Raw genomic sequence first — 12193 nt, forward strand, 5'->3', positions numbered from 1 at the left:
CTGTCTTGTAATTATGTTGACTGTATTGGAAAAACATGAACCAATACATTTAACTTTATAAACTGGTTACAAAAAGTTACCCATGTATATGAAATTTGTTCAGCATTTCATAAATTCATAAATAATTTTAGCTTCTGAATAATGATAATACATATATTTATGCACATCTCATACATAATACATTAAGATTACTGGTTTGTTGAGAAAAATATGATTATACAATCATATATCATTTCAGCCCAGATACACAGCGATAAACAATTTTAAATACCTAACGCAAATCTATATAAACAATAACATTGTTATAAAATACTTACAGCATTCTTGATTTTTTTTTAAAGCCAACGATTCATTTAGTATCTGTCTGGCATTTAAACTGACATCTCTTCATCTTCTACATAGTTGCTAACTGAGAAGGAAAATGGTTAGATCTGTCAAACAGCTTTAAAGCTTCACGTTAATATCAAAGTTACTGAGACCCAAGGAGAGAAATAATAACATAGGCATTCCTAGTCAGCAAGAAAAGTATAAATTATACAATAAGTGAAGGATCCACTGGCCAACTGTTGAGAGGAAAATACACCACAGTCAGTCAGTTTAGTAGCTCAATCGTGTCCGACTCTGCCACCCTATAGATTGCAGCATGCCAGGCTTCCCTGGAACTTAATCAAACTCATGTCCATCGAGTCAGTGATGCTATCCAGCCATCTCATCCTCTGTTGTGCCCTTCTCCTCCTGCCTTCAATCTTGCCCAGCATCAGGGTCTTTTCAAATGAGTCAGTTCTTCGCATCAGGTGGCCAAAGAATTGGAGTTTCAGTTTCAGCATCAGTCCTTTCAATGAATATTCAGGACTGATTTCCTTTAGGATTGACTGGTTTGATCTCCTTGCAGTCCAAGAGATTCTCAAGAGTCTTCTACAACACCACAGTTCAAAAGCATCAATTCTTTGGTGCTCAGCTTTCTTTATAGTCCAACTCTCACATCCATACATGACTACGGGAAAAAACATAGCTTTGACTATACAGACATTTGTTGGCAAAGTAATGTCTCTGCTTTTTAATATGCTGTCTAGGTGGGTCATAGCTTTTCTTCCAAAGAGGAAGCGCCCTTTAATTTCATGTTTGCAGTCATCATCTGCAGTGATTTTGGAGCCCCAAAAATTAAAGTCTATCACTGCTTCCCCATCTATGTGCCATGAAGTGATAGGACTGGACGCCTTGATCTTAGTTTTCTGAATGTTGAGCTTTAACCCAACTTTTTCACTCTCTTCTTTCACTTTCATCAAGAGGCTCTTTAGTTCTTCTTCGCTTTCTGCCATACGGGTGGTGTCATGTGCATATCTGAGGTTATTGATATTTCTCCCAGAAATCTTGATTCCAGCTTGTGCTTCATCCAGCCCAGCATTTCGCATGATGGACTCTGCATATAAGTTAAATAAGCAGGGTGACAATATACAGCCTTGACGTATTCCTTTCCTGATTTGGAACCAGTCTGTTGTTCTATGTCTGGTTCTAACTGTTGCTTCTTGACCTGCATACAGATTTCTTAAGAGGCAGGTCAGGTGGTCTGGTATTCCCATCTCTTGAAGAATTTTCCACAGTTTGTTGTGATCCACACAGTCAAAGGCTTTGGCATGGTCAATAAAGCAGAAGTAGATGTTTTTCTGGAACTCTCTTGCTTTTTCAATAATCCAACGGATGTTAACAATTTGATCTCTGGTTCCTCTGCCTTTTCTAAATCCAGCTTGAACATCTGGAAGTTCACAGTCAGGTACTGTTGAAGCCTGGCTTGGAGAATTTTGAGCATTACTTCGCTAGCATGTGAGATGAGTGCAACTGTGTTGTAATTTGAACATTCTTTGACATTGCCTTTCTTTGGGATTGGAATGAAAACTGACTTTTCCAGTCCTGTGGTCACTACTGAGTTTTCCAAATTTGCTGGGATATTGAGTGCAGCCCTTTCACAGCATCATCTTTTAGGATTTGAAATAGCTCAACTGGAATTCCATCACCTCCACCAGCTTTGTTCATAGTGATGCTTCCTAAGGCCCACTTGACTTCACATTCCAGGATGTCTGGCTATAGGTGAGTGACCACACCATTGTGGTTGTCTGGGTCATGAAGATCTTTTCTTGTACAGTTCTTCTGTGTATTCTTGCCACCTCTTCTTAATATCTTCTGCTTCTGTTAGGTCCATACCATTTTTCTCCTTTATTGTGCCTGTCCTTGCATGAAATGTTCCCTTGGTATCTCTAATTTTCTTGGGAAGAGATCTCTAGTCTTTCCCATCTATTGTTTTCGTCTATTTCTTTGCATTGATCACTGAGGAAGGTTTTCTTATCTCTCCTTGCTATTCTTTGGAACTCTGCATTCAAATGGGTTATATCTTTCCTTTTCTCCTTTGCCTTTAGCTTCTCTTCTTTTCTCAGCTATTTGTAAGGCCTCCTCAGACAACCATTTTGCCTTTTTGCATTTCTTTTTCTTGGGGATGTCTTGATCACTGCCTCCTTTACAATGTCATGAACCTCCGTCCATAGTTCTTCAGGCACTGTCTATCGATCTAATCCCTTGAACCTATTTGTCACTTCCACTGTATAATCATAAGGGATTTGATTTCGGTCATATCTGGATGGTCTGTTGGTTTTCCCCACTTTCTTCAATTTAAGTCTGAATTTGGCAATAAGGAGTTCATGATCTGAGCCACAGTCAGCTCCTGGTCTTGTTTTTGCTGACTGTATAGAGCCTCTCCATCTTTGACTGCAAAGAAAATAATCAATCTGATTTCGGTATTGACCATCTGCTGATGTCCATATGTATATGCCATGGGCTAAATTAAATTCTTGGTGGATTAAGTATTTTAATATAAAAGTCAAATCATAAAATTACTAAAAGAAAATATAAAAAATACTTATGAATAATCTTGGAAATGGGATTTATAGCATATTAATTATAAAGCAAAGACTGATTTTTAAAATACATAAAAAATTGGAATGTGTTTCAGAGATCACAAAAAAATTAAAGGGCAAATACCGAACTGGAAAGAAAAAAAATTACCAAAAAATTAAAGGGCTGACGCCAAACTAGAAAGGAGAAAAATGGATGAAGGGTAAGAAGTATTACAAATCAGTAAGAAAAGGATAAATAGCCAAACAGAAAAATGGGCAAGTAAGTCAGAAAAGAAGAAATAGGGTCAATAGGGGACTCACCTGGTAGTCCAGTGGCTAAGACTCCTCGTTCCGAACGCAGAGGACTGAGGTTCTTCCTCTGGTGAGGGAACAAGATCTCACATCCTGCAACTAAGAGGTCACATGTCACAACTAAGACTCAGCACAGCCAAATGAATAAGTAAATTAAAAAAAAAAAAGAGGGGGTCAATAAAGATGAATTGTATTCATCTGTAATAAAATGCAAATTAAAACAATATTAAAGTGTCTTTTTTGCCTGTTGAATTGATAAGGGTTATTTAAAAGGCAACATCAATGTTAGAGGGTACTAGAGCAGTTCTCAACTACTGCTACTGCTAAGTCACCTCAGTCGTGTCCGACTCTGTGCAACCCCATAGATGGCAGCCCACCAGGCTCCGTCGTCCCTGGGATTCTCCGGGCAAGAACACTGGAGTGGGTTGCCATTGCCTTCTCCAGTGCATGAAAGTGAAAAGTGAAAGTCAAGTCGCTCAGTTGTGTCCGACTCTTAGCGACCCCATGGACTGCAGCCTACCAGGCTCCTCTATCCATGGGATTTTCCAGGCAAGAGTACTGGAGTGGGGTGCCATTGACTTCTCCGAGTTCTCAACTGCTCTTTGACAAAATGTATGAAAAGCACATACCTTTTAACTAGAAATTCAACACTGGTGTAATGATAAGAAAATGTATGCTAAGGAAATATATGTGTGTCACAAGATATTTTTGCAGTTTCCTTCCTTGCTCCCTTACCCTACCCCTTCCTCTCTCTCTTTCTATCCCCTTTTTCTTCTTTGTTTTATGCTTGGTATTGGTGAAAGTTTGAAAAAAATTAAAATATCCAACAAAAAGGGAGCTGGTTAAACAAAATATGGTAAATTTATTGAATAAAACATCTATATTATTACCAATAAAAATGACACCATAGTAAAATATTTGAAAAATGTTCACAATATATTAAGTTTTTTTAAAAAAAATGGGATACAGAACAAAATGTATTGGGAAAGCGTCTACTCTCTCCCTCTCTCTGTCTGTCTCTCTCTCTCGGTCTCTCCCTCACCACCAACACAACAACATATAATACAATTACTGGAAAGGTACTGGAAAAATATAATAATCTGTGGGGAAGAGGGATTACTGGATTGTTAAATATTCTTCCATTGCCTGTCATTATTTTTAAAGTTAGCTACAATGAATAGGAGGGTTTTTTTTTTTTTTTGATAAATGAAAACATTTTAAAATAAATATGTAATGTTACTTAGTGGTTGCCTTTTCAAAACAGGTAAAAATCATCAGTTAGCCATTTGGCTAAGAATGTTTTCATGCCAACAGCTTGATAATAATGATGCAAAATTGAGGAAAAAAAATTTTTGAGTCTTAAAATGTTATAGAATTGGTAGATCATTTTTCATTTCATAATCACTAGTTTTTATTGTTCCTATGGCAATGTTTTATACACAAGAATGGCAGAAGTTAGGAATTTGTGCCCCAAAAAACGTATTGAAATATAAAATCTAAAGTAAATAATAATTTCCTCCTTTGAATATAACAAAGGTGTGGGAAGAGGTAGTAGGCAAGAAGGCTCTGGGTTACCATGGGGATGATTACGTTCTCCAAGGTACATACCACCCCACTCCAGCTTCTTGGTCAATGACTCACTAGCTCACAGGGGAGTCAACAAATACTGAAGTACATACCTACTACCTGTAAAAAGTGATTTTCATTACCCAGAGAAGTGCTGTAAGATACTATTTAAACAAATAAGGAAAACCAATCCAAATTACTATTTAAAACTTTTCTAATTGGTGAGTATTTAAGATGCATAAGAGGACAAATTCTTAACTCAGGTCATTCCAGAACTATTATGTAACAGATTAAAAATTGATATGGATACTAATAAAAATCATTAAAGCAAAATTATGAAACACTTCTATTAATATTTCAATTGTTTCTTTAAAAACAGCATTTCCTAAAATAACCTCCAAGGTAGTCCTGTAATCTGTTAATTTTAAGGATTTGTGTTAAACTTTGGGGCCAGTCAAACTTTGGGGCCAGTTAAGGGAGCTAACCATCTAACTGAGGAGTCCAGATAGGCATCCATCAATTCATTCATTTGTTCAATAAAATATATTGAGAACCTACTATGTGCCAATAATGCAGGGATTTAAGCATTAAAAAAATACCTAAAACATACCTCTACCCTCAAAAGCTCACATTTAGAAGGAGAGATAGATGTCAGTCTCAGTGACTGCCATACCCATTGTTCCTTCTAGTAGAACTCTGACCATGGCCGCTGGTGAATGAGAAGCCCTGGGTGGCCATATTCTGCACCAAGGGACCGACCCATGTACACTTTTCACCTGCTTTCTCTGCCACGGCAAAGAAAAAAGCTTTGGTTCAAAAAGATTCAGCCAGAGAGAAACAGGGTAGCAGTCAGATTGTCTCTTTAAGAGTTCCAATAACAAATACAGATAGCTAGTTAGTGAGTAGAAACTGAAAATGATCCTGAAAAGATTCTTAGAGAATCTAATAGTTCACTGCAGACCTAAAGTCTTACCAATAACACCATCAATTAACATATATTTTGTATGTTATATGTACCATATACTGTATTCTTAAAGTCAGTTAGATAAAAGAAAATGTATTAAGAAATTCATAAGGAAGAGAAAATACATTTACAGTATTATACTGTATTTATCAATACAGTAAAATTATGTTGTGTGTCTACAAAATGAACTGTATGCCAGTACCTACATCAATATTGTCTTATATGGTACAAAACACTGTAAATGTTACATGTATTCCTAACACTAGATATCAAAAATGAAAAGATAATGTGAAAAGGAATTCACATTTATTTACAGGTGTAATAATACATGCATTGATAATGAAGAAACAGCAGTATAGCTTTCTGGTTCAGTTCAGTTCAGTTCAGTTGTCCAGTCACGTCGAACTCTTTGCGACCCCATGGACTGCAGCACACCAGGCCTCCCTGTCCATCACCAACTCCCAGAGTTTACACAAACTTATGTCCATTGAGTCGGTGATGCCATCCAACCATCTCATCCTCTGTCGTCCCATTCTCCTTCTGCCTTCAATCTTTCCCAGCATCAGGGTCTTTTCAAATGAGTCAGTTCTTCCTATCAGGTGGCCAAAGTATTGGAGTTTCAGCTTCAGCGTCAGTCCTTCCAATGAATATTCAGAACTGATTTCCTTTAGGATGGACTGGTTGGATCTCCAAGGTTGCAGTCCAAGGGACTCAGTGTAATTGGTGCAACTGCTTCACTGTGGCCTAGCTGATGCACCAATGAAGGGATCTTTATAAAATTTTTTGGTGTACAGTATTACAATCATTTTCATAATACAGTATTGGAAACATTATACATTTTAAAACAGAAAACACTTACGTGTGATGATAGGCTGGTATGTACTTTCTCCAATTATGAGAGAGAGAAGCATACACTATGGCAATGCATTCTTTAAAAGCAAAGTTATAAAGCAGCAAGAAAACTAACATTAATTTTATAATAAATATCACTCATCTTATGCTTATGTAAGGATAGACTAGTATCTGCATATATTTTATTGTTGTTCAGTCCCTCAGTTGGGTCTGACTACAGCACGCCAGGCTTCCCTGTCCTTCATCATCTCCCAGAGCTTACTCAGACTCACGTTCATTGAATTGGTGATGCATCCAATCATCTCATTCTGTGTTGTCCCCTTCTCCTCATGCCTTCAATCTTTCCCAGCAACAGGGACTTTTCCAATGAGTAGGCTCTTTGCATCAGGTAGTCAAAGTATTGGAGCTTCAGCTTCAGCATCAGTTCTTCCAGTGAATATTCAGGACTGATTTCCTTTAGGATTGACAGGTTTGATCTTCTTGCTGTCTGAGGGATTCTCAAGAGTCTTCTCCAGCACCACAGTTCAAAAGCATCAATTCTCAGACACTATGGACTATAGCACGCCAGGCCTCCATGTCCATCACCAACTCCCGGAGTTTACTCAAACTAATGTCCATTGAGTCAGTGATGCCATCCAACCAACTCATCCTCTTTCATCCCCTTCTCCTCCTGCCTTCAATCTTTCCCAGCATCAGGATCTTTTCAAATGAATCAGTTCTTCGTTTCAGGTGGCCAAAGAATTGGAGTTTCAGCTTCGGCATCAGCCCTCCCAATGAATATTCAGGACTAATTTCCTTTAGGATGGACTGGTTGGATCTCCTTGCTGTCCAAGGGACTCTCAAGAGTCTTCTCCAACACCACAGTTCAAAAGCGTCAATTCTTCTGCGCTCGGTTTCTTTATAGTCCAACTCTCACATCCATACATGACCACTGGAAAAACCATAGCTTTGACTATATGGACATTTGTTGGCAAAGTAATGTCTCTGCTTTTTAATATGCTGTCTAGGTGGGTCATAACTTTTCTTCCAAGGAACAAGCGTCATTTAATTTCATGGCTGCAGTCATCATCTGCAGTGATTTTGGAGCCCCCAAAAATAAAGTCAGCCACTGTTTCCACTGTTTCCCCATCTATTTGCCATAAAGTGATAGGACCAGATGCCATGATCTTAGTTTTCTGAATGTTGGGTTTTAAGCCAACTTTTTCACTCTCTTCTTTCACTTTCATCAAGAGGCTCTTTAGTTCTTCTTCGCTTTCTGCCATAAGGGTGGTATCATCTGCATATCTGAGGTTATTGATATTTTTCCCGGAAATCTTGATTCCAGCTTGTGCTTCATCCAGCCCAGTGTTTCTCCTGATGCAATCTGCATATAAGTTAAATAGGCAGGGTGACAATATACAGCCTTGACGTATTCCTTTCCTGATTTGGAACCAGTCTGTTGTTCTGTCTGGTTCTAACTGTTGCTTCTTGACCTGCATACAGATTTCTTAAGAGGCAGGTCAGGTGGTCTGGTATTCCCATCTCTTGAAGAACTTTCCACAGTTTGTTGTGATCCACACAGTCAAAGGCTTTGGCATGGTCAATAAAGCAGAAGTAGATGTTTTTCTGGAACTCTCTTGCGTTTTCAATGATCCAATAGATGTTGGCAATTTGATCTCTGGTTCCTCTGCCTTTTCTAAATCCAGCTTGAACATCTGGAAGTTCACGGTCATGTACTGTTGAAGCCTGGCTTGGAGAATTTTGAGCATTACTTTGCTAGCATGTGAGATGAGTGCCACTGTGCAGTAGTTTGAACATTCTTTTTGTTACACATCATGTAATTCCAAGCACTCGAACTTTGTTTATACTGTTCACTCTCCCTAAACAGAACTTTCCTTTCATCTGTGGTTAAATTCAACTCTCTGACTACTGCATGCTTGCATCCCCAGCTGAATACACAGCACACAAACTGGTCCCACTTTAATAAACATCTTTTAGTGCTGCCCACAGTCACACAACATTCCCTTAATCCATTCACTCTCCTACAACTGCTTCTCCTCTCCTCAAAACTCCAACATCTCCCCATTCTCCGTCTCAGTAGATGATCTTGCTTCCTGTTTCACTGTAAAAGGAAAAGCCTTTTACAGAAGAAAACTGGCACAAAAAGGAGAACTCACAATGTTCTGTTGGGGTCCTTCACTCATTTCCCCTCCACCTAGACTCTTACCATACTTCTCATCATTTTGGCGCTAATCTATTGGGCCATAATGTTATTCTGATATAGAAATAGAGAAGAAAAGTAATGAAGAATAATGAAAATCATTATCTATATGTTGTGTTTGTAGTGTATTTTGAATATTCAAATATGTGATGTAATTCTCATGCTTCTAGGAGATTTTTCTAATAGTGTTTTCAGGCCACAAGGCAGATAGTGCTTTCATCTGAAGTCTGGCAGAATTATCACCCTCATCCTCCTCAATCCAGGCAGCCTCAGAAAGTAAACTAAAATGTCATCCTAGAACTACCAGATAGCCTCTTTTCTACTGTAGAACACTGAATTTTTTCATTTAGACAGTGGCTTTCAGAGTTTTTGTTGTTGTTTACGTCCTACAATAAGAAATATGTTTTACATGGCCGTAGTACCCACACACTAAACACCGTCATATATATGACTGAGACCAAACTTTCACCAGATAGCACTTATCTTTACAATAATCTTTACTAATCTTTTCAATGTAATGCACTCTTATATTTTCTAATCTATTTTTCAAATGCTTATTGTAATATAATAAATAGATTCATTACTCACTGAGTAAAAGCCCATGGTTTGGAAAATAATTCATTAAGGGATACTTAGGTTAGTAGACGAAATCTTTAAGATTTAGTGAACAAATATATGAACATTAATTTAGAACTCACTCAACTATCACCACCTTCAAGGGAGTGGCCACGTAATTAGCTAGTTTGCTAAGAATAACTGACTCATTTTACTTTTCGTCTATGTTGTAAAAAGCAAAGCTGATCTCAGAACAAATAAGGTAAAATCAATTCAGGAAAGGGAAACAGCTCCTTCTCATTGTTCTTTTTTGTTCTCCATTAGCATAAACACCACTATTCAAGTAGCCTCTGCATTACTGAAAATAAAGCCCTGGATTGGGGTACGGGACTAGACAGATTAGGTGACTTCTAAATTACTGTCTAATCCTAAAATTTTATTCCTTCAACAAGTATTTACTAATTCCAGGCACTATACCAGGAGACAAGGGCCCAGCAGTGAACAAGACACAAAATGCTGATACTGTGGAGAAGCTAACATTCAAGCTAAAGAGACAGATAATAAATAGATAGAGAGGATACAGCTAAGTTCCGAAGGAAATAAGAAAGATAAATGATAGAGAATAATAGAAATGATGTACTATTCTTATCTGGGGCTTTCCAGGTGGCTCAGTGGTAAAGAATCTGCCTGCTAATGAAGAAGACGCAGGAGACACAGGTTCGATCCCTGGGTTGGGAAGATCCTTTGGAGGAGGAAATGGCAACCTTCTCCAGTATTCTTGCCTGGGAAATCCCATGGACAGAGGAGTCTGGCATGGGCTTGTAAAGAGTCGGACATGACTGAGTGACTAAACAACAACTATTCTTCCCTATTATTATTAATTATACTACTGCTTCCCTGGGGGCTCAGCAGTCAAGAATTTGACTGCAACGCAGGAGCTGCAGGAGACTTGGATTCGATTCCTGGGTCGGGAAGATCCCCTGGAGGAGGGCATGGCTACCCACTCCAGTATTCTTGCCTGGAGAATCCCATGGACAGAGGAGCCTGACAGGCTACAGTCCATAGCGTCGCAAAGAGTCAGACATGACTGAAGCGACTTAGCACACACGCACCATTACTGCAGAAGCAACAGCAATCTGATAATTACGTTTATCATGGTCAGGGAAGGCCCATTTGGGAAGGTGACATTTAATCTGAAACCTGAAGAATGAGGAGGAGCCAGCTGTGGACTAGGCCAGAAGAACAGCCTTTCTAGGCAATGGAATAGCAAGTACAAAGGCCCTAATTCTGGAAAGAGCTTGTTAGGTCCTAGTAACTGACAGAGGGCTGACATGACTGAGCCAAGTGAGCAGGCAGAGAGTGCATGAAATGAGTTTGGAAAGGTGAGAAGATAAGGGCCTTGAAGGAAAGTGTATGGAGTTCAGATTCCATTCTGTGTTAATGGGCAGCCATCAAACGGACTTCAGCAAAGAAGTGACATGATACGATTTTAAAAGAACACTGGATATGGTGTGGAGAATGTGTTCAAAGTTAGGGAAATTGTTTTAGGAGTCCAGGCAAGAGATGACGGGGCTTGATTATGGTGGTGGTGAACTCCAAAGTCCTGTTTTGCTTGCAGTTAATAGACAACACGACAGTAGTTCTGCTTTTTTGAAAGTGTTGCTTATTTTGCCTCCAAAGCAAATATTTCTCCATCTTTGCTAAAGAGCTTAAATCCAAGGGCTCTAAACTTCTGTGTGTGTATCTGTATATATGTAAGTGTGCACTCATACATGCATGCTCAGGGGTGGGGTGGGGTGGGGTCGGGCAGTGGTGGCTGTTTTTAATATCCTAGAGCTGCTTTGTAACCATGGATGTGTAAGAGTTGGTTGGAGGGTAGAAGGACAGGAGTGAGTTGAGACTACTGGAAAGCAGACATGGATGCCAAGGTACATGCAGAATAAGGCAGATGCATGTACTATAGCTCCCTGGGAATTCCATCAAGCTCGGGAAGTGTTAAAGATGCTGTATATACAAGGCCCACCTTGGTCAAATAGGGGGGAAAAATATGTATAATCATCAAATTCACTTGGAAAAGTCTCAGATATCAGAGTAAGAGAATATTATTTACATGACAGTCTCAAAGCCTCAAAACCTCCTAGAGAAAACGATGTAAGAATTTGATGGTTAGTCCCCTAGAATACAATGATTATATTTCCTAAACCCAACAAGAGACTTTTTCTAACAATTCTGGCGGTCGTGGGGGAAGGATGCAGCTGCCTGGGAAGGGAAGAAACTCATTTTAAGGTAGCAGGAAACCAAGAGAGGCAACCTTCTGTCTGTGAGGAATTGCTTATTATGACACAGATTAATGCTTGTCTGTCCCAGTCATTGAAGAAATTGTTTTAAATTCTTAACAAAAAGAACAGTGAAACTGAAAAAAAAAAAAAAAACAACCCCAACAACTGACTCTTGGAGGCTTAAATTGTGTTAGCCCATTAGCCCAAGGGCTGGTTTACAACTAAGAGATCTGGATTGTTCACCAGAAGGGCAGGGTTGGGAATCCCTACCTGCTCCTCCATCAATTTTGAGCAGAGCCCCAGCAGGAGTAGGGAAAGACTGCTGCAGAGTCCTGGCTGGAGTTCTGGCAGGAGGCTGATGTTGAGCAGGAAGAAATAAAGCTCCTAAAACCTGAGAGACCATTTGGGACCCATGAAAATGAGAAAAACTTAGGAAGTTGAATGTCCTTATAAGGAAGCCAGATTGGGAACTTAGAGCCAAATACCACTAATTTTGTCCTCCTGGGAAAATGAAGATTACAATTGGTAGTTTGGAATAAGTACTGCTGAATCCTAAAGCAAGCTGTGGAATCTTCTTTGG

Source organism: Giraffa tippelskirchi, chromosome 5 (assembly GCF_054371585.1).
Source record: "Giraffa tippelskirchi isolate mGirTip1 chromosome 5, T2T-mGirTip1v1.2.pri, whole genome shotgun sequence".
Taxonomy (NCBI): Eukaryota; Metazoa; Chordata; class Mammalia; order Artiodactyla; family Giraffidae; genus Giraffa; species Giraffa tippelskirchi.